This window comes from Falco rusticolus, chromosome 9 (assembly GCF_015220075.1).
Source record: "Falco rusticolus isolate bFalRus1 chromosome 9, bFalRus1.pri, whole genome shotgun sequence".
Lineage (NCBI taxonomy): Eukaryota > Metazoa > Chordata > Aves > Falconiformes > Falconidae > Falco > Falco rusticolus.
The window spans coordinates 38,727,482-38,748,100 of NC_051195.1; the positions used below are offsets into that span (position 1 = coordinate 38,727,482).

The following is a 20,619-nucleotide window of genomic DNA, read 5'->3' on the forward strand; positions in this document are numbered from 1 at the left end:
GTGGACGTGATCAGATGGCATTATCTGTCACTTCAAGCCTCGGTTTCACTCTGAGATGCAGGTACAGAACCCAAAATTTGGGTCTGAGATTGGTCTGATTTATCTATATAAAGCCACTGCACAGTTGAAGAGAATGTTGCACAGTCTCAGGATCACTTTAATGAAGAGATCTCTACGCAGGGCCTCCCTTGGCTCTTTGGGAAGTCATTTCCTACAAGCTGAGAGCCAGGCTCCAGGAGTGGGAGCAGGTTTCGCTGTGATCCCTCGCAGTGTCATTGCCCACACGGTGAGTCACTGGTAATGCCTGAGTTCTTATTTTTAGTCCTGTTGCTGCCATCAGGCTGAAACCATTGGCCGGTAAGAGCCTTAAGCGAGGAGATAAACATGTTAATCTCCCTAGGCCTTCCCCCTCATCTGCTGCCTCTGTGCCTTTGTGCATCGTAAGATATAGCTTTTCCTGGACCGTCAGACAGAATGATGTCCCCTCCGTACCCTGGTGGGATGTCATTCAAACCTTTTTGCTATCAAGCACCAGAGCTGGGAGGAATGCCCTCCATACATGTGGGTTTACACATGCAGGCGGACCAGCGTGCGTTGTCTGTGACAAAAGTAAGCTGGGCAGGCTGTTAACTTTCTACCCTGGTATGTATGCCGTCAAGCACTTCTCAGGGAATATCCAGTCTTTCTTCAGCTCTTATCACCACACTGCCTTTCCCTCCCTTCCCTCTGGAAGATTCCTGGAACAAACTAACAGGGTTATTCTATATAAGCTCTCTGTAGCGATTGAGAAAATCAGCCCCCGTGGGTGAGTTTTTAAAGGCTCCTGTTCAATTCCTGGGTAAGGTCGCTGGTCCCTCTCAGTGACACTGTAGGTCTCTATAATCTTGCGCGTTTCTTAGGCTTCCTTCTTAACTTGCTTTCCTGACGTGCTGAGGTAGTGGGTGTGGGAGTACTGGCCAGTGGTGCTTTCCCAGTAGTGGGCTGGTGGTGGTGCAGACCGAATCAGGTGGTTTCTTCTGCCCATTCCTTCTTGAGCCCTCTTTCCCAGGCAGCTCTGATCCTGCAAAATGAACTAGTTGGCCCATCCCAGGGTTCCAGCTTGTGTTCTGTGCTTTTTCTGTTAGCATGTGTGTCTCCAACTTCAGGGTGTCTTCTTCACAGATTTACATCATGAGAATTTTAAGGGAAGAAAGGAGTGTGTTCCACTGTTTGTTACTTTTGTTAACAGGGTAGATAACTTTTTTAAATAATGTATTTTGAGGGGTTTGCTTGTGGAAGAGAAATGACAGAAAATCAACCGATGGGGGCTTGCTTTTCTTCCAGCAGCAGTACGCCTGAGCCCTTGTGGACCTTGTTCTTTCAGAATTACCAAAACACACATCCAAAGCTGGTAGCGCTCTGTGATTATGCCTGATCTGCTTCTCAGTTTCCTTGGTCCAGTGGACTCAGGTAGCCAGCCATAGCTCGTAATTGGAGTAAGGCTCAGACTCCAGAGCTCCTGGCAGTGTGCTGGTGGTACAGCAAGCACATCCTTAACTCGTTGGAGTTCAGTCCCATTGATTATGGCTCAGCTACTGTCATTCTTCTGATCTTCTTGGTCCAAAGCCTCTTCCAGTTCCGTGCCTTCACTTTTATTCCCTTATGTGTTCTTTGAGGGTGGCCCGATCTTTAAAAAACATCAGAGACAGATTTTTGGAAACCACTTTTCTTTCTGATAGGTACCATTTGGAGGGGAAAGGATGAAGTCCTGGGTGTTTGAGGCCGCCTGTTTTTCTTGGCAATCTCTTCTCTGGTACAATTTGAAAGTGCTTCTGACTGTCAGATCTGGGAGAACATTAACCCGACCTAGGGATAGCATGCTCAAGTGGAGAGTTGGGATGTAAGTTGAAGAAAGTAACTACCAGTTTTGTCCCATCTGCTGGGTGATATGATGCAAAAAGGGCAGCTGAAATGGGTGACCATGTTTTTGAATGCGGAGGTAGTACTGCCATCAAGCTGAGGTGGGGGACCAGCCCCGTGGGAATAAGTTAGTCCTGTGTGTGATGGAATTTACTTGGATATTCCCTTGGAGGCTCTAAAACCTATGCAGAGGTGGCTCCTGTTTGTTTCCTCCCCTGTAGTGCTAGTTTTGAAGTGCAGAGCTAGTGGAGAGCAGGGCACCTGTGGCTGCCGGTAGCTTGTGCTCGGAGACCACTGTAATGGGAGCTACGGTGTGTGTATTTGTAAATCTGTGCACCCACGGAACTGGAGACGGGGACCTGACGCAGCTTGCTCATTGCACTGAAGATGGAATTGGATGTGGGCAGTGCAGTTGCGAGATACGAAGTGTAATCACTTCACCCACATGTGCTGTGAGTTCCTGGAGCTGCTCTTCATGTGTTTTTCCCTTTTGATACATCTTTCTACTAATTACTGTTGTTATTACCACGACTACTATTACTACTGTAGAACTTGTCTCTGGATGTGTTCCGTGTTTGAGTGGAAAAGCATGCAGGACTGGACAAACAAGGCATAATTAGAAATCTCTCACCTTGTGTCTGTACTTTTCCCCGTTTTCTGTCAGTTCCTTTTATCCCGCTTCTCCTGGTCTGTATACGAGTACTGAGTAGCTGAAGCTGATGGAGGGAGAGCTAGGTCTCTCTGCTGGCAGTGTAGCAGAAGGTGTGATTGCAGCGTTAAGGACATACTTCACTGACTTTATTCTCAGTACTGTAGAGATAATAGCACTGAAGTCACAGTGATGTGGATTTCAGTGGGGGCTAGCGACTTAGGCACATATGTAGGTCCCCAGCAGGCCCATATAATTTGCATTAAAGTCCATGAATCCCGCTATTACTACTCCTGCTAGCGAATATAGCGCTAACGTGGGTATGTCTATTCATGCTGCGATTAAACCTTTGATTGCAGAGAAGACATCTCCATAAAGCTTTGAGGCTCTTTTGCAAGGACAGAAGGTGCCCAGCAGGAACAATATCAGAAGCTGGGTGTCTGTCTCCTGCTTGTGAGTGCCAGCTCGGGAGGAAATTGTTATGCAGTTTGCTTATCGCTTCGATTTTACTCCAGCTCTCGCTCTGCTGCTACACTATTAAAGCAAAGGTCTTGGCTTCCCAGCGAACAGCTGCTTATGGTATCCCCTTGCACCGGGTCTCGTTCACTAAAGCCCAGCCTCCTGGAACTTTTCCAACCCCTGACCCTATGGAGAAAAACCTGTGTGACCACTTGAGTCTTTGCAGGCAGCAGCTTTTCTACAGTGCTGGATTCGTCATCTTCAGATCCTAGCGAAGTGTGATTTCTGTCCCCTCTCTGGGTCGAGGTGAGGAGGCAGGTGGGTGAAAGATGCTGGTGAGAGGCATGCATCTGTCTGCTCAGGGCAGAGCAGCAAACAGAGGGCAGTGGAAATCCTGGGATTTTGATAGCTTATGTCTGTGCTAACTGTGGTGTGTTAGGGATGCTGGTGTTTTTAATGCCCTGGAGGTCAAGAAAGTTAGTGCTTTGCTGTGCATGGGGAAATACAGTGACTTTCGTAATACTGGAATGTGAAAAAGGGATCTAAAAACTAGGAAAGTGGCCAAAAAGCCTAGTAACCCCCCATGTGTGCTGCAGCATGCTGTGCTTTGCCTCTCCACACACCTTTCCTGCCAAAGGAATGGAAATGCAGCTGTGGCAGGTGCGCTCCTAACTATGGCTGCACACCCTGGAAAATTCTGGGAGCTGTTAGCTACGTTGGTTTGTAAGTCCTAGCAGCTGAATTTTGGTTTGTCTTTGGGATTTTGGTTTGAAGAGGCCTTGATTATTTTCTTTTTCTGAAGCTTCAGAGAAAACTGTTCTTGGGAAAGTGACTCTGCTCTGCCCTGTGGATGTGTCAGCCCTGCAGCTCCCCAGGGCAGATGCCTGGAGTGCTGCAGAAGGTAGGGAACAACTGTGAGGATGGCAGGGCTGAGCTGGAGACCACCTTTGGGCTGATCTTTGGAATCAGTGTTAACATTGACCTGTTAACAGAGACCTGCTGCTTCCCTGTATGTTCTGGGTGATGGTGGACAGGTTTTAACAGCTGCATTTTGCTGGTCTTATGAGCCTCTCATAAGGCTCACCAGCAGTGCTGGCTGTGATCATTGCAGCGATGGCCACACATAAGTTACCCTCTCATCCTGGCCAGAGACCTTCCCATGCCACCTGGTCCTGTGTCTGCTGTATGCTTCCTCCAGTTTGCTTGAGCAAGTTTCAGAGTCTTTCGTCCTGTTCACCTGGAACCTCCCCAGCTGTAGATCTCTCAAGCGGTTGTTCTGAATCATAAGGGTGTTTGTTCCCTTGCTCTGGACATCACCATGGATTTATTCTAGGCTGCTCTGAGCATCTCGGGCTCTCTGAAGCTGGGTGTTGGACAGTGAAGGTAGTTGATCCTTGCTGGTTAGGGTGCAACTTCCCTGTGTCCATTGTGTGGTCGAGCCATGACTGTGCAAATCCTTGCTGACCTGTTCTGGAGGACTTGTGCAGCCTCTCTGGATTGGACAGAGACTTGCACCCAGAGGCAGAGAACAGCTTATATGCAAACCTTCAGCCACCTTCTGTTTCTCCTTTGCAGTAGCCTCAGCTCCATTTGAACTGCTGCTTCTGCTGGGTGCACAAGTGAAATTGTGTCCCTCATGGTGCGGTTCCCTCTCCCCCAGGCACACATCCACAGCTGCGCTACACTGTCCCTGTTGTGGATCTCCTCTCTGAGCATTCAGTTTTCCAGTGTTCCTGCTGCCCCTCAGTCAGATACAGCTCTGGGTGTGCTGCCTGTGTTGTCCTTCTCCTTTTCAGTCATGGTTTACAACTACCATGTTGTGCTCTGGACCTTGCTTCCCACTCATGCAGGGAGGGTGGTCGTTCCTGTCTCTGTGTAGCAGATGAGAATTACCACCCAGCTTCTGAATGAGGCTGCAGTCAGAAGGGAGTTAGCCTCTGACGTACAGATGATGGGATGGTGAATGCACATCGGTGGTGGCACGTGGGCATAGGTTAAGAAGGTCAGGATAGCAAAGCAACATCTGCGTAATCCCTTTGCTATTTTGTGTGAAGATGAATGAGTGGCTGGGCAGGGGGAGGAGGCAGCAAAACCACTGTTAGCAGGGCAGACGTGAGTGTGGTTATAGGTTTGATTTTGGTTTATTTTTATAACAGAAATGAATAGATTTGTAGGACAGTAGCAGTAAAACATGCACTAAGCTGGCAGCCCTCTTCTCAGTGGTTCGAGAACTTCCCAGAATTTCTCAGATGAACTGGAGGCAGATTCCCCACAGCTCAGAAGCTCTTGAAGAGTTGATAACAGCTCAGCATTTGAAGGGACAGCGTATTTATTCTGTGACAAGTCTTGCATTCCCCAGCCTTCCCGACTCTCCAGCTCCCAAGCACTTGAACCTCTCTGCAGGTGCCGGCAGAAACGCAGCCCCTGCCTTTCCTTGGTGCGCCCTCCGCACCGAGCGGCAGGTCCTGCTGGCCGCAGCCTTTTGCGATGGCCATAGCCAGCACACTGGGAGGAGGCGTGCGGGAAGGGACCATTCCTGTCTGCCCGCTGGGGATGAGAGTGCTCGGAGAGCTGGGGCGTGCACAGAAGCTGTGCAGAAGTACATTGTAGTCCAGACACTTCAAACTGCCCTGGCTAGGGTAGGGTCTCTGCGAATTTTAGGCTTTCTGCAGCCTGCTGTGACTTTAGGAAGGAAAAGAGGAGCGTCTGTCTTTGCAATACATCTGAATTGCTTGCCTTGCACTCTTATTTTCCTTTGTGGATGAGCTTTCATGTGAGCAGTGACAGCTACGAGAGAAGCTGCAGCCTCAGTATTTTGTGTCTTCCTCCCACCAGAGCTGGCGGTGCTGTTTTGATGTGTGTTAAATAAACCGAGCCCCGAGAGGCAGTGTAGGGCAATACTAATCGGAAGGATCTGTTTTCCACCTGAGTCTTCCTGTCGGTATCCGTCAGAGAGCAGAAGGCAGTGCCTGGGTGGAGGGATGCGGGGACCTCGCACATCAGGAGCGCTTTCTGGGATGCAGTGTGCAGTGGCCATGCTTTCGGGCATGGAGGCCTTGTCTCCTGTGGAAGGCAAGACAGCCCTCCTCTGCTCCCCCTGGAACAAAACCACTGGATGACTAATGCACTCTTTGTAAATACAACTTATCCTATCAGTGACTAATGAAGGCGCTCCCCCTTCCCCTCCTGCCTCGCTAAAATAAAAGCGGTTGCTCAGAGCAAGGCTGCTGATGGGATCTCTTGTTTTATTTCACTCTTATCAGTGGTGTAGCAGGGGCTGCAGGGCTTTTACAAAAGGCAGCTTATTGCCCCTTTTCCTTATGTGAAACTTAATTCCAGATGGTAATTTGTGTATTCATTTTTGTTAGGGTCACGGCATGCTCTTAAGGTCATCTTCTGTTCCATATGCTGATCTTTGCTTCTCATACTGGAACCTGTGTCATGTCCACAACGCAGGAGAATCAAACCTTGCTTTAACTTTTTTGATAAAAACCTTTGACAGTGTGCTGTTAGTCCTGGATGTTTGGACAGTGCTCAGATGCTTGTTCCTGATTGTGCCTCTGGTCCTTGTGAAGGGACATCCCATTTTTGTCTTGGCACTCTACCAACAGGCAGCTACCAGCCTGCAGGTTAGAAAGCTTGTGGGCTCACTAAAAGCTCTTGAAGAAGGCTTATTGTTCTAGTGCCACACTGTCTGGCCCTTGCAGATACACACAGTATGCTGGCAAGCTACGCAGAAGAAGGAGAAACAATATTCACCAAGATGTGTACAGAGATACTACTCATATGTTTGGTAAGTGTGTTGTTAAAAAGTAGGACTTGTAATTCAACAGAAATCTTAGTTTTAGGTAGAAATTGTGGATCAAATAAAAGAATTGTAACACAGAAGTTCTCTGAACCCTGCTCTGTGAATTGTTTCTGTGGTCCCAAAGGTTATTCATCATCAGAGAGAGATCCATAAGGGACTTGACGAGAATGTTCTCAAGTGCTGTCTTGGATTTGGCAAGCAGATTCCATAAAAGCCTGTCTGAGCTTGTCACATTGACCTTTCGGAAAAGAAATCTAGAAACCGCTTACAAGTTTGGTCAGTTTGTTTTGCACCTCAAACACACTGCTATTAGGAAGGCAGCAAGGACAGGAAAGGGTGTCTTACTGCCATCAAAGACTGTCCTTCCAGCTCTGCCTTGTGCACCTCCTGGAGGGAGCAAAGGAGAGCAGTGCTGGAGGAGACCATGTGGTTCTTTGGAGGATGCCATCAAGTACATCTTCCTCCCTCCCTCCCTGTGCAAACCAGCCTCTGTTGCATTCATCTGGCGTTTTTGTGGCTGCTAGAGCAGTAGTTTACATGTCACTGCAATGTTACAAAAGAGAATTTTCAAGAAACTGTCTTTTTCTTTAATTTTTAATATTTTTTTTTTTTAGTCTTTTGGCAGGAGGGTGCCTTGGTTTTTCTCTCTCTCTCTCCTTCTGCAGCTCCCATCCTGCCAGATCACGACCTGTTCTCTTTGGTTGCTCTCCTTGCCTGTCCTGATATGTCACTAGGTCTTCACTGCAGCCTTTCCCCACCCCCTCTTTTATATCCAGCTTCGAGCTGTCCTCAGTTGCTGCTCCTGTGGCAGGGTGCTGCTGGCTTTTGCCTACACTGCACTCGCAGGTCCCCTGGGTGCCCGCAGAAGCGGAGACAGCCGAATGCCATGTGTCTGCCTGACTTCCACAAGTCATAAGCAGTGACCCTCAGCTGTCTTTCGGGTACCTTCCCAACTTTTCAGTTGGTTGTTTATGTTTCAAAATGAAAAAATGTTTTCTTTAAAAACACAGATCTCTTCAGTTAAAATGTGGAGTAAGGAAGAAGTCCACAAGTATGGTGAGATGGTGGGAGTGTAAGGGATGGAACTTGGACTTCAAAAGCAAGAAATCTGTGCTGGAATTGGACATTAAATCAAACTCTGGTCACTAAAAGGAAACACATTTGCTGTTTAAAACCTAGCATAATTGCTAGCAATGGAACAGTATCAGGCTGTTCCTCCTAAAAAATGTTTCTTTCCCTGAAGAACAGGGACTCCCACTCTTTCACACAGGCTCAACTATCCTAGTGACTTCCAGAGACCTTTTGTCTCCTGAGTTGCTGGGATCCCTGACAGCTAAGGGAGGAATCTTTTGCCCCAGGTCCCAGGCTTTGGCTAAAGAATTGCCACTCAGATATGACAAAGGGTGATCGATTGCACAAGCAGGACCTGAGCCAGTTGATGTAAATTTTCCTCTAGCATAGATGTATAAACACAGGAGCACGTGACTTGTGTTCGGTGCTCAAGAGCCAGGTGCTCAGGGCAGTTAAGCAGAGGTTACACTAGGGTATGATTGGATCGACCAAGGCGACCAATAGAAGAAGATAAAGAAGTCTGCCCAGATCTTCAAGTCCACTGATTGATTTCTCCATTGCTGTGTTTCTATTTGATATTTTGGAGCACAGTAGTTTGGGAAGCTGCTTTCCTCTGGCTCTCCATAGTTCGTTTAGTCCCTGGACTGCTTTCTTCTACAGGAAGGGTTTGCTAAAGTTTTAGGATATGTTTGCCAGACAGGCCTTTTTATGGTGGGACGTCTTTACGTTTTCAGGAGACTTTAGAGGCCTCGTGAATACAACATGTCTTGGGCTGGCCAGCTTTTTGGGCCCGGGGGCATTGCTAGCCAGACGGCGCTTGGAAGGAGTGGCAGCATCTGGTGCTTCAGGAGAGTCGGTGGGCTGGAGTACCCAGCTGGCGGGGGGACAGAGTGCTCTGGTGGCTAGCACCGGCGGTTTGCTTTGCTTATCTTAGGGTAGGGTAGGCAGCACTTCATTTCCTGACCGCCCTGCTTCAGTCATTCCCTTGCGTGGTTTCTCGGTGTGAGCTGTGTTGGTCGAAGGCTGCAGAAATGATCATCTCTCCCCTCTTCACTTATTAGTATTGCAGTAAATGCCTTCAGATGTGCTTGTTTTGGCTGCAGTTCCCTTAGGAAAACCTGGCATCAAAGCATTCGAGTAACCCTGCCTGTCTAGGAGGCTGTAGAAAGACTGCACAAGTAGTTTAAACTGCTGACCTTTCCTTGATACTAGGTTATATCAATGACCCTTTAAGAAACTATGGCGTGTATGTACACTTGGTAGGATTTGCTGTTACCATACTCTTGGTTGAGGCAGGTGTCCCAGGCAGCATCTTACTTTCTGCCTCATGCTGCTCTCTCTCCTGTGCATATTCCTTGCTTTTAACCATGGATGACAACGCTGTAATTCTTCCGTCTCGTGTCTTTAAAGCTACAGATGAAGAAGCTTTGCAGGTGCGTCTTAAATTATGGGGTTTTTTGTTGTAGGGAGTAGGAAAACCACTGAAAGATACGTCTTCAGGTCAGAGGAATAGATTACTTGGGCAGAGGAGAAGCTGTTCTTTTAGTTCTTTGCATTCTCTGAGCTACTTACACAGATGGTTTGGAGAAGCCAGTGCTGCCTCAGGCAATGAGAACTGTGGAAACAACCGTATTTTACCGGGGATCCTGTGTGTTTTGCCATTTCACAACCAAGAATCGGGGAAAGTTTTCAGAACTGTGTGACAGAGAAGATGGGATTTACAAATTGCAAAATTTAACATCATTAGCCTGAAACAGAGATTGCGGCCTGACCCTTTCTTCTCGGTGTGAATGTCAGTTAGCCAGCTTCTGTTGTGGAGGTCCTCAGCATCCAGTGTGTACACCAGCACTGCAGATGCAGAAAACTGAGACTCTTGCTTTTTTCAAGTTTTTTTTCCTTTTCTCTCCCCATTGCTTCAATGTGTTTGTACACTTACGAAACTGGGGTAAAGAAATCTGTCACATACTCAATGGGTGGGTGAGAACAGTTAAAACTTTAACAGCACTCCCACAGGGATTGCATCAGGCATGACAGGACCCTCCATTCTTAAAACACTGAATGACTTTACTGCAGGATTTGCCACTGTGGTGCCTCAGTATTACAGCACTTGAGGCTTGGAGTTGTAGAGATCTAACTAGCTGGAGTATCTGTTTTAAACCAGTTCCCTGTCCTTGGTGTATCTGCAGGGGAGATGTTACACATGTGATTTAGACTTGATAATGATTTGCTATTAATTCTGATGCATTTTGTGCTTTGGGTAGTTAGGAGGCATACTGCTGCCTTCTTCCTAAACTTCAGCATTGAGGTAAGGTGTTCCTGATGGGATCCATCAGCACGTGTTGCTGGGATGGTACAGGTGAGCAGTCAGTGCTGTAAACAAACTTATGTCAGTACAGGGATGAGGAGCAACTTCCTACACAGTGCCTTCATCGCTATTTTAATTCTATTATCTAGTTGCTTTCACATTTTTTTTCCAATTTTTTCCGTGTCTAGAAGGGGAAGCTTTGTATTTTGCATCCTTACCTGCCTGAGATCCCAGTCCTTGAGGGCGGACTTCTGAAAGTAGAAGCAAGGACAAGAGGAGACCTAGAAGTCTTATCAGAGCTGTACAGGAACCTTGGAGACCTAACAGCCATTGTGACTACCTCTACTTGCACACTTGTGCAGAGATTGCGTTGTTCAGTGTGGGCTCTGTGCCCACCAGAAGATGAGCAGCAGGGATGCTGTGGGCTTAAAGAGTTGGTTTGCGGCACCCATCATCAACTGGCAGCAGCATTTATCTAGGCCAGCAGGGATGCAGGGAACAAGTGACTCACTCAAGGATTCATGCGCACTTTCCCCCTCTCCTCCCCCCGCCTCGCAGCTGTGGCTTGGTCATCAGCCATTTGGGAACTAGCAGCTTTATTTGGTTGCTGTTTGCAGTGGGCAATTTCTGTTAAGGTTGTTAATTTTATCAACTGCCTTGGAAGCTCAACTGATTTCAGAGAAGACTTAAAATTCCCTTTTCTGCTTCTCCTTCCCTGCTTATAGGGCTGCCACCCAAACAGCTGATCTGGCACTGGACTCGGCTGAGGAGGTGACAACAAGCAGATGGGCCGGAGGTAGAAACTTCCTAAGCTGATCAGCCAGCAGCACAGTCACTCTTGGATGGTGGCTGGTGGTGTTAGGCTGAATGCCCTGTCTGGGCGCCACCGTGGCTGTGGTGACTGGAGGGTCTGGTGGCTTTGCTCCAGCTGAACAGAGAAACGTGTTTCATGGTGTGGTGGAAGAACAAATGTGGAGAGAGAGTGAAGTACAGGAAATTCTTTAAATAATTGTAAAATAGAAAACTGATTACTGTGTGATCACAACAGTTGGTAAGCTTGTCAGAGGTTGCCAGGCTTACTTTCTGTGGAACTGTGTCATGGTCAGTAATGCTCCAGGCTGCTGCTGAGGGTTTATGGCATGTGGAGGAGGGCAGCCTGCCCTGCGCAGCCACTTTGCTGTCCTTTGCTCCTTTTCACTGAGGCCAAAGAGTCCCACCTCTGAGCTGGGCTTTCTCTTCTCAATGTGATCCCATTTTCTTTGTGCTACTCTTTTTGGTATGTTCTCTGCCCCTCTTATGCTCCAGACTTGTGGCTTTGGCATCCCTCTAGACACTTCTTTAGTCATCTTTGTCTCCTGTCTGTACTCCTGGCTACAAGTACCGTTAGTATTTTTCTTTCAGAAGCACATACTGTGCTTGCATTTACTAGGGCCTGGAGGACACGCTTTCTAGGCCTTCGTGCCCGCTGGCTGCTGTCACTTCAGATCCTGACTGTGGTGGATATAAGCAGCTTGGGAGACTCGCTGTTCCTAAGCCCTAAACAGTGCCGCCTGCCCTGCCTCTGCCTCCCTCCCCTGCTGGGTCACGGGACCTGGGAACCTCTTTTTGCTGCAGAGACTAGTCCTACAGCACAGATGAATTTTTTTTATTTTTTTTTTTAGGTAAAGTGCTGTGCTTCTGTATCCCCATGTTCTTCAGCTTTCCGGAGAGCTGTATGAGTGCTATATTTCTATGCTGGGGCTGCAGCAGTATCTTTATGGTATACCATATTCAGACATTTGTAGTTGTCCTCTGCCTGCCTGCTGAAGGACTGCAGTATTTAATACACTGCTTACCAGAAGAACTGAAGAGGAGGAGAGAGGCCGAGGAGGGGGCAGGGGTCACTTTTGCTAGCATTCACCTTGAAATGGAGATAGCAGTTTTGGTGATAGGATGAGCAGGGTCCCAGGTCTCATCTGGCTGGACCACCTGTCCGGGCAGAGATGGCAAAGAAGGAGGCATAAGGAGATTTTCTTTTACCATGCTCTCTGCTGGGAATAGTGACTGTTGGGGAACCTCTTTGAACAGGGAGTGCTGCACTCTGGATCCCCAGCCTTTGTGCTCCATGGAGCTTGTATGGGACTGTGGAGGCTCCTCGGGTGCTGGCCATGGGATGCAATGCTCTGCTGCCTTTTTTTGGTTTGAAATTCAACTTTTGTGGGTCAAAGTAACATTGGTAGGGTGGAAGTGCTCCTTTTAGGCCAGAGCTGAGGCTGTCTGGTGGGTAGCATGGAGAAGCTTTCTCTGTTGCTATTCCTTATTTATGTGTTCTGTAGAAAAAGGAGGGTTTAGTCTTAAGATACGTTGACTTGACTTCTTAACTGTGACTCCATTAAAAGCCAATCTTAACAGAGAAAGTTGCTTTGTAGATGCCAGTGTTAGTGCTTCAGTAACTGTTTCGCTGCAGTTTTCTTTCTCCTTCTGACACACCTCCCTTGCCCCTCTCATTTTTTGCTTGGCATAGGCAGCAATTACAGGTCTGCATGCTTTGAGATAACACGAGAGCTACTGTTTCAACTTCTTGTCCTCACTCTGTTTGTTGATCAGTATATGGGGTGGACTTAATCAGTGAGGATTGGTGTTCTGGGTACGTTGTCTGTTAATCAGCAAATCTGGCCATCTCTTGAGATAGGTCTGTCATCTTGATATGGTGCTGTGGAGTTCATTGCCAAAATGCGCCACATAATTTAGATCCAAAAAATAGCAAAAGACATGGCAGGGGGGAAAAAGCTGTAGATGGCCTTAAAATTAGTATTACGGTAATGTAGCAGCATTGAATGCCCCCAGGCAAACAAGATTTAAACTGATCTAGCCAGCAGCATTAAACATTAATCAAAACAAGAAATAAACTTAGCCAGAGAATAAATCAAAACTGTAGCATAACAGCTGCTTTTTTGGAAAAGACACAAGTCAAGTGCCTCTTTCCCTGGAAATCTGAAAGCAGGCGTGGCGATGGGGCAGGGCACCTACTTTCAAGCTGTTGTGCTTGCCAGATAGGCCAGATCTGGAACTTTGACATGAAGCAAGCAGTTCTCAGACTGTGCTCTTGTCAAGTGCAGCACAGGCTTTATTGTGTGTCGGTTCTACCCAAACAGGCAAAACCTTGGTTTTTAAAATTTTTTAATGTGTGGGGGTTTTTTTCCACTTCTGAACACTGGACCTTATAATAAAACCTCATTAAGTCCTAGTATATAGCACTGAGGTAGGATTTCGTGCTTCCCAGAGTGACATATGATGAAGCATCGCAGTGGTACTAATGCCGCTCCTAACAGTTTTTGCTTTGGGAGACTACTCAAAATCCATTAGATTTGAACTACATTGTTTCTGCCTTCATTTCTCTTTCTGCAGAAGGATGAACAGCGTGGTTGTGAGAGTCGCGATTCCAAAGATCTGAGTTTGTTCACAGATTTGTCACTGGCATGGTCTCTGGTTTCAGTACTTCTGCTTTTCTCCTCCATCTCTTTAAAGATGGGGAGGAAACTCTTGTGCTTCAGGGATTTGTTATGCATCTAGAGATTCTCCATCATCTTTGAGAGGTCGTGAAGAACAGGAGAGGTGCCTGAGGACTGCAGGAAAGCCAATGTCACTCCAGTGTTTAAAAAGGACATGAAGGACCCAGGAAACCACAGGCCGGCCAGCCTCACCTCCATCCTTGGAAAGGTGATGGAACAGCTCACCCTGGAGGTCATCTCTAAGCACGTGGAGGAAAAGAAGGTTATCAGGAACAGTCAACATGGATTCACCAAGGGGAAATCATGCTTGACCAACCTGATGGCCTTCTCTGATGGAATGGCTGGCTGGGTAGATGAGAGTAGAGTGGTGGGCATTGTCTACCTTGACCTCAGCAAGGCTTCTGACACGGTCTCCCATAACATCCTCGCAGGAACGCTCAGGGAGCGTGGGTTAGATGAACAGACAGCAAGGTGAATTGAGAACCGGCTGAAGGGCAGAGCTCCAAGGGTTGTGATCAGCGGTGCAGGGTGACCTGCTGGGGGGCAGCTCTGCGGGGAGGGGCCTGGGGGTTCTGGGGGGCAGCAAGTTGCCCGTGAGCCAGCAGTGGCCCTGTGGCCAAGGAGGCCAGTGGGACCCTGGGGGGCATGAGGAAGAACATGGCCAGCAGGTGGAGGGAGGTGATCCTCCCCCTCTGCTCTGCCCTGCTGAGGCCACCCCTGGAGTGCTGGGTCCATACTGGGCTCCCCAGTTCAAGAGAGACAGGGAGCTACTGGAAAGGGTCCAGCAGATGCTGTGAAGATGATGAGGGACCGGAGCATCTCCCTGAGGAGGAAAGGCTGAGGGCGCTGGGCCTTTTAGCCTGGAGAAGACTGAAGGGGGATCCTGTTGATGCCTACAAATACCTTAAGGGCGAGTGTCAGGAGGATGGGACCAGACCCTTCCCAGTGGTGCCCAGGGACAGGACAAGGGGCAGTGGGTACAGACTGCAACACGGGAAGTTCCACCTGAACATGAGGAAGAACTTCCCGACTCTGGGGGTGACGGAGCGCTGGCCCAGGCTGCCCGGAGAGGCTGCGGGGTCTCCTTCTCTGGAGACATCCAAACGCGCCTGGACGTGACTGTGCAGCCTGCTGGAGGAGAGCTGCTTCAGCAGGGCCTGGGCGACGTGATCTCCAGAGGTGCCCTCCCACCCTGTGATGCTGTAAAAAGTTGCTGTGGAAGTAGTTGTTCTGTGGGGACTTTTTGTTTTATTTTCTAACATCATCCTCTCCCCCCTTCCCCCTTTAAATGTCTATATTCTAGAAATTTGCCAGATTTCCTATATTTCCAAAATCTTTGCTTGTGGTCTGCAGGTATAGCGACAATTAAGAGTGTTGTGCAAAGGGTACCTAAGAAAAACATAAATGCACAGCTCTCTGTGAGCTAAGAGATACCACCATGCATATTGTCTTGCCCATCTCATTGCAGAAAGTGTGTGGAGCCCCTCTAAAACTTACACTGTATGTTTATTTCAAAAATCACCTGTTCCTTCTTAATTTCAGCGAAAGCATGTTGGGATGCTCTTTATTTAAACCCACATTCTATAGCCAGCCTCTTAGATGTGAAACACACACAAACACACTACCACCACCACCACCTTTGTCAGCAAAAAGTATAGTTAGGGGTGTGTGTGTAGGTTGGCATTGTAACTGCAGCTTCCTGCCTGTAATCCCCAAACCCCCAGCTCCAGCCTTTCTGTGCGCGGGAGCCCCTCGCCCGCTCTCCGTAACACAGCCCCAGACCTCGTGCTCACAGATGCAGGTGGACTCTCGAGTTGCCACATCAGGACATCGGATGCTGTCTGCACTGCAGCGTTTCTTGGGGCTCTCATCCTTCCATCGGGGTAGGAGGAACCACCCCAACACCTGTAGAGCTGCAGAGCATGCTCCTTCTCTCTGCCCTACCTTTAATACTGTGGGTTTTAATTTTTCACCCTACCAGTTTTCTACAACCCATTGCTGTTTTGTAGGAAAGGTCAGCTCCTTGCACGTAAGCCTTCAGACGATCAGCTGGGGTGTGAGGCTGGTGTCTCACCGCTTCTCTGCCTTCAAGGCTGGCTGTGGTCACAAGAGATGCCAGACTCTCCTGTCGTGCATTCTGTCTGCATCTCTGCCATGAGAGCGTCTGGGGAAAGGGGCTGGCGGTGTAGGAAGGCTCTGGGGGGAAGACGCTGCTTTTGGTCTCCCTGAAGTTGCTGGTCACATGAAACAAAAAATACATCGGCTCCCCGCCCCCACCCGCTGGAGTGTTTTTTGGCTCTGCACACAAACTAGCAGCTGAGCACGTGATTTACTTGTAAAATGCAGTTTAAAAAAAAAAATATGGTGCCCTTGCAGATGGGAAAGCGGGGGTGGGAGGGCAGCCCTGGCTGGGGAGGGAAGGGGTACGTCTCCCCAGTGCGTTGCAGGAAGCTGGGGGTAAGTGGTGGGGCAGGGTGGGGGCTTGGGGGAACACGTGTTGCAGGATGTGGGGGCGCAGGGGAAAGCGTGAGCTGAAGGAGGCAGAATGGAGGGGAATGTGGGGAACCGCAGTCCTGCGGGGGGAAAGAGGTGGGGGGTGCTGCATGTCGGGCAGGGGGAAGGAAGAATGGGGGCTCTGGTGTAGGGCTGGGGTGCAGGTGCTGTGGGGGGCTGCGTTTTGAGAAATAGGCTAAACGAGGACTGAGCTGAAGGTCTTACAGGATATGAGGTCTGATCTGACTGCAACAGAGGGTTGTGCTCATTCTGCTCTGTTTTGGTGCAGAAAGGGGAAGTAGTCTGACCATTCAGAGCCGTGGAGCTCAGCATCTTATAGTTTGAAAACTTCATTCCTTTTGCTAGTTGTGTTTGTATCCCACAGTTCCACCTTTCTCTGGGATGTAGGCTCTCGTAAGCTTTTGAGATTACATTATGCCGGTATACCCCAGGAAAGCAAAAGTACAGCTTTACACTCATCACAGTCCCGGTGGGGCCCTTTTAGCAAGTGCCCTGCCGGACTGGCCAGCATGTCGGTTGCACCATGCTTAGCGGGGAGTGTAGTTACACCACTTTTCTTCCTGTGTCAGGACTGTGGCTGGGTGCAGTTAACGCTGCCTGGCCACAGCAGATAAAACAAGATAAAAGAACTCCTGCCTTTTGCTGCACTTACATCTGCCTGTCAATGTTGGTGATGGGTGATCTTTGTTGCTTCAGGTCAGGAGAAAGGTGGAGCTACAGTGTGCTGCTGCAGGAGTGGTGCCCAGTACCTCCCACTGCAGCACCAGCTTCCCCTGTGTTTCATCCCACTCTTAAGCAAGGGAGATGTTATATAGAAGCAAGAAATGGCACTCTTTGCAGTAGCCAATGGAGCAGGTGGAGTTGGTGAATTGGTGGGTAGTTCTGACCATTGTCAGTTGGTAGAATTCTTGATGATTGTAGCAGACTGTAGGTACTGGTGTCTGTGGCCGTAGGTGTTAACCCAGCACACAGTTGGGATGATAACTTCAGTGGTGGAACGTTTCCTTCCCACCCATTCGCCACCAAACATGGAAGTGATGTTCCATCTATGACTTGTCTCCATCACAGTGGCATGAAAAATGCTGATGGGAAGAAGCAAGAAAGAAGGGGAATTAAATTCAGGTCAGAGGCTCTTGGAAACTTCATTTGTTTTTAGTAACTTGAAGTAACTAGTTGATGCGAAAAGTAGATGCAGAATAAAGCAGAATTGGCACAGGCCTTGTATATTCCACTGGCAACATGGGAAGGATGACCAGGGAGATTGAGACATTTATCTTTCCAGGAAGAGGAACCGGTACATCCTGAGAGGAGATGTGGACCAGAAGCAGGGCTTATATGTAAGGGATGGCGATGGCATGTGCCTCATGTGAGAGCTTATTGAAGGCTTTGACTGGGGCCTGAATGGTGCTTTGGCCTCTGTTAGTTGTTCTGTAGACATGTATCCTCCTCCCTGCTAACGCAGTGACTGTGTGGACACCAAGGCGTCAGGCTGAATCTGTTAGGCTCTCCTTGGCCTGTTGCTTTTTGCTGAACAAGACTGGGAAGAGCCTTCAGAACAGCCTGAAGAGCAGGGGCTTTGGGGGCCTGTGGCTCGTGGGGAGGGATGGGTCGGGGGAGGCGTGGACAGCAGATGCTCTGGAGGGGTGTCTCATCAAAATCCTGCTCTGAGTGCTGTAGCAAGCTCAGAAGGAGATCCCTTGCCCAGATTCTGAGTTGATCTCAAATTTGAAGCCAAGGGCTGTGCCTGCAGCGGATGGCTGGGGTGCTTGCTCCTTCGCCTTTTACGTTCTGGTGCATGCACCTGCATTCAGAGTTCATGTTGCTTTGCAGTGCTGGCCTTGGCCAAACTGTGGGGTCTGCTGTCAGCTAGAACCTGAGCTGAGTGGTGGGAGTTCTTTCTGTCTGAGAGAGAAAGAAAACACCCAATCTGGCTTTATTTGTGCCTTTGTAGGCAAGGAATGGCATGTCAGGCTTGAGCACACTTAATGATGTCAACAAACAGGGGTTAATTGTACCTGAGATGACTCTCACCTATAGCTGTGAGCCTGCGCTGATTCAGTAATTTGACCTCCTTTGACTCTTGAAGTTCCTGGAAAGTTGCTGGTGTCTGTGAGAGCCCAGGCTCTCTGCTTCCTCTTAATGCGCACAGCGGCTTGCTTTGCTTTTGCTTTATAATGTGTAGTAGTAGTACTACTACTACTAATGGTAATAATCAGGGTGTGCATTCTGGCTGAAAGCAAGAGGACAGGACTTCTCCTTCCCTTACCACATTAACCTGCTGGATAATCCAAAGAAAAATATTGGACAAGTTGTTTGCTGATAAGCTGAGAAATACGCATATGAAAAGAAATGGCAGCTTTGACACCGAGCATAGAAACTGCGTTCTCTTTTAGGTATTTTTAATGCCTTCTTTCCTTTTGCCACTGTTGTATACATGTTCATATCTGCCTTCAGTTAGATTATCTTTGCAAAGTAAATACAAGGTAATGAAATATTGGAAAAGAGAATAAATTTCGCTGGCCCGCTCTTCAGGGTGCTTATTGGAGATTCAAATATAATTAATTACCTAAACCGGCCTGACTTGTAGTCTGCGGTGTTGATAGTCTATTTTTTCTGCATTGCTTGAACAAAAAAGCAGAAACTGTTCTAAGTTCTTGTAGTTTGTTCATTTTATTTTGTTTGGTTTGGTTTTGTGGTACAGTAATACCAAGGGGTTTGCAGATACCAGTGTGTGGAAGCACAGCTTATTACCAGCTGTGTGAGCTTTGTGGCTGGTTGTAAGATCTGTGTGTGTATGTACTTCTAGGAGTAGTATTACACTTTTATGCGTGGAATTGTTTGTTTCTGGAAGGTTGGGAGTGTGTGGGAAAAGGCTGTTACAAGGTAATAGTATTAGTGGTTTTGCTAGAGGAAAGGCTTTGTCAGAAAGTACGTCTGCTGGCATTTCTTGAAAGAAGCCTTGTATTTATTTATTGTGTCCTGTTGGTGCTTCACCCTCCTTCTTTGTCAGTAGTTGAAGGCAGGTGATGAGGGTTTCACCGCTGTCTTGTTTCTCTAGCTTTTGTGGGGTGGGAGAGGCAGAGCTTTGCCGTTCCATCCTCCCTTGTTCGCTCCAGCTCTGTCTTCCCCCAGTGACGTGGTGACTCTCGCACAGTTGCTGCAGAAGAGGCACTGGTGGTGCTGGGAGGGGATGGGTGCCCCTCTGCCCTCACGCCTGGCACGTCGTGCCACGGGGGCCGTCCTGCGCTGGGAGGCTGGGGAACAGGCTGTGGCCTTCAGAAATGTCACCTGCAGTGGGGGTAGCATGCTGTTCCAGATTCGTTAGCTTTGGCTGGTCTTTGAAACGGCAGTGTAGAAACACTGATGTGGAAACGTCAAAGTCCTGAGCTGCAAATAGCTGAAGGGAAGGGGACTGTTTTTGAGGTCTCATTATATGCTTATTTTCTATATATTTTTATTTAGGTATCTGCTCTTAGTTCTTGTCAGAAAGGATATGCTGAATCTGTGGGGGCTTCTGGTGGTTCTTGAGGCCTAGCATGATTTTTTGTTTGTTTGTCTCTACCAACTTCTGCAGAAGGAGAGGTAGTGGTGATCTGAGACTTGCTGGTATTCATGTTTAATTTGGGGGAGCTGGCATACTGTCCTGTGCCACCCTGCTGGAAGTCCTGAGAGATCTCAGCTGTTCTGTAGCACAGTCTTGTGGGAAAAATAATAGAATATGGGGGAAATTCTGTGGTTTGAAGTGTGGGATGAGGCAGTTAGCTCTCTTTTGCTGGGAATGTCTCAAAGAGGAAGTTTAAATTTAAACAGGCAAAGAAAAGCATGAAGGAACCTGAAGGCTTAGACTGATCTCACACTACAGAATGTATTTGATGCAAATTCGATTTCTGTCTTGAAGCGACTCAAATGGTATCTTAGCAGCTGGCACCAATTGACTGTCTCCCGGAATTGGCATGATGACAGCAATCAAACTGAATTTATTGCCTTGGGTTTGATTCCTCTTCCGGACTCTTCCCGTTCTCAGAAATGTAATCTAGAATGTGTTCCCACAGGAATGATAGCTTCAAGCCTCCTTTAACAGCAACGATAGAGCATGGTCCTAGTGCAGGATGAAGACAGGTGGGCTGTAGTGTTGCGCAGCCAGATTGTATATTCCAGTCGAGAACAGGAAGATGATGTGTTGGTAAAGGGAGGAGCAAGGTTTCTTCCTGCATGACACAAGTTTCTCAGCAAACAGAATCATTCACAACTAAGTGTTGGCTTTGTTGCTGCATCAATTTTTACTGCATTTAGGAAATAATCTGCCTTCCCATTAGGGTGGCTAAACTTTTTAGGCTGCCAAAACTCATCATCATCCTCCCCTTTTTTTTTCTGCTTAAAGCTGGTGTACTGAATAGAGAGAGAGCTTTAGCCATAGGACCTC

General features: G+C 48.1%; 1 protein-coding gene across 17 annotated transcripts in view; it reads left to right on the plus strand.

The window, feature by feature from the left end:
• Positions 1 to 20,619, plus strand: part of CAMK2G (calcium/calmodulin dependent protein kinase II gamma) — a 121,655-nt gene that overhangs the window by 29,011 nt on the left and 72,025 nt on the right. Inside the window, exon 1 of one of the 17 annotated variants that reach the window (XM_037401380.1) lies at positions 16,104 to 16,139. The exons of the other annotated variants lie outside the window; for them this stretch is intronic. The gene's annotated coding sequence lies outside the window, so the exon portion shown is untranslated. Of the gene's footprint in view, positions 1 to 16,103; positions 16,140 to 20,619 lie in introns of those variants that run through there. 17 annotated transcript variants of the gene reach the window in all.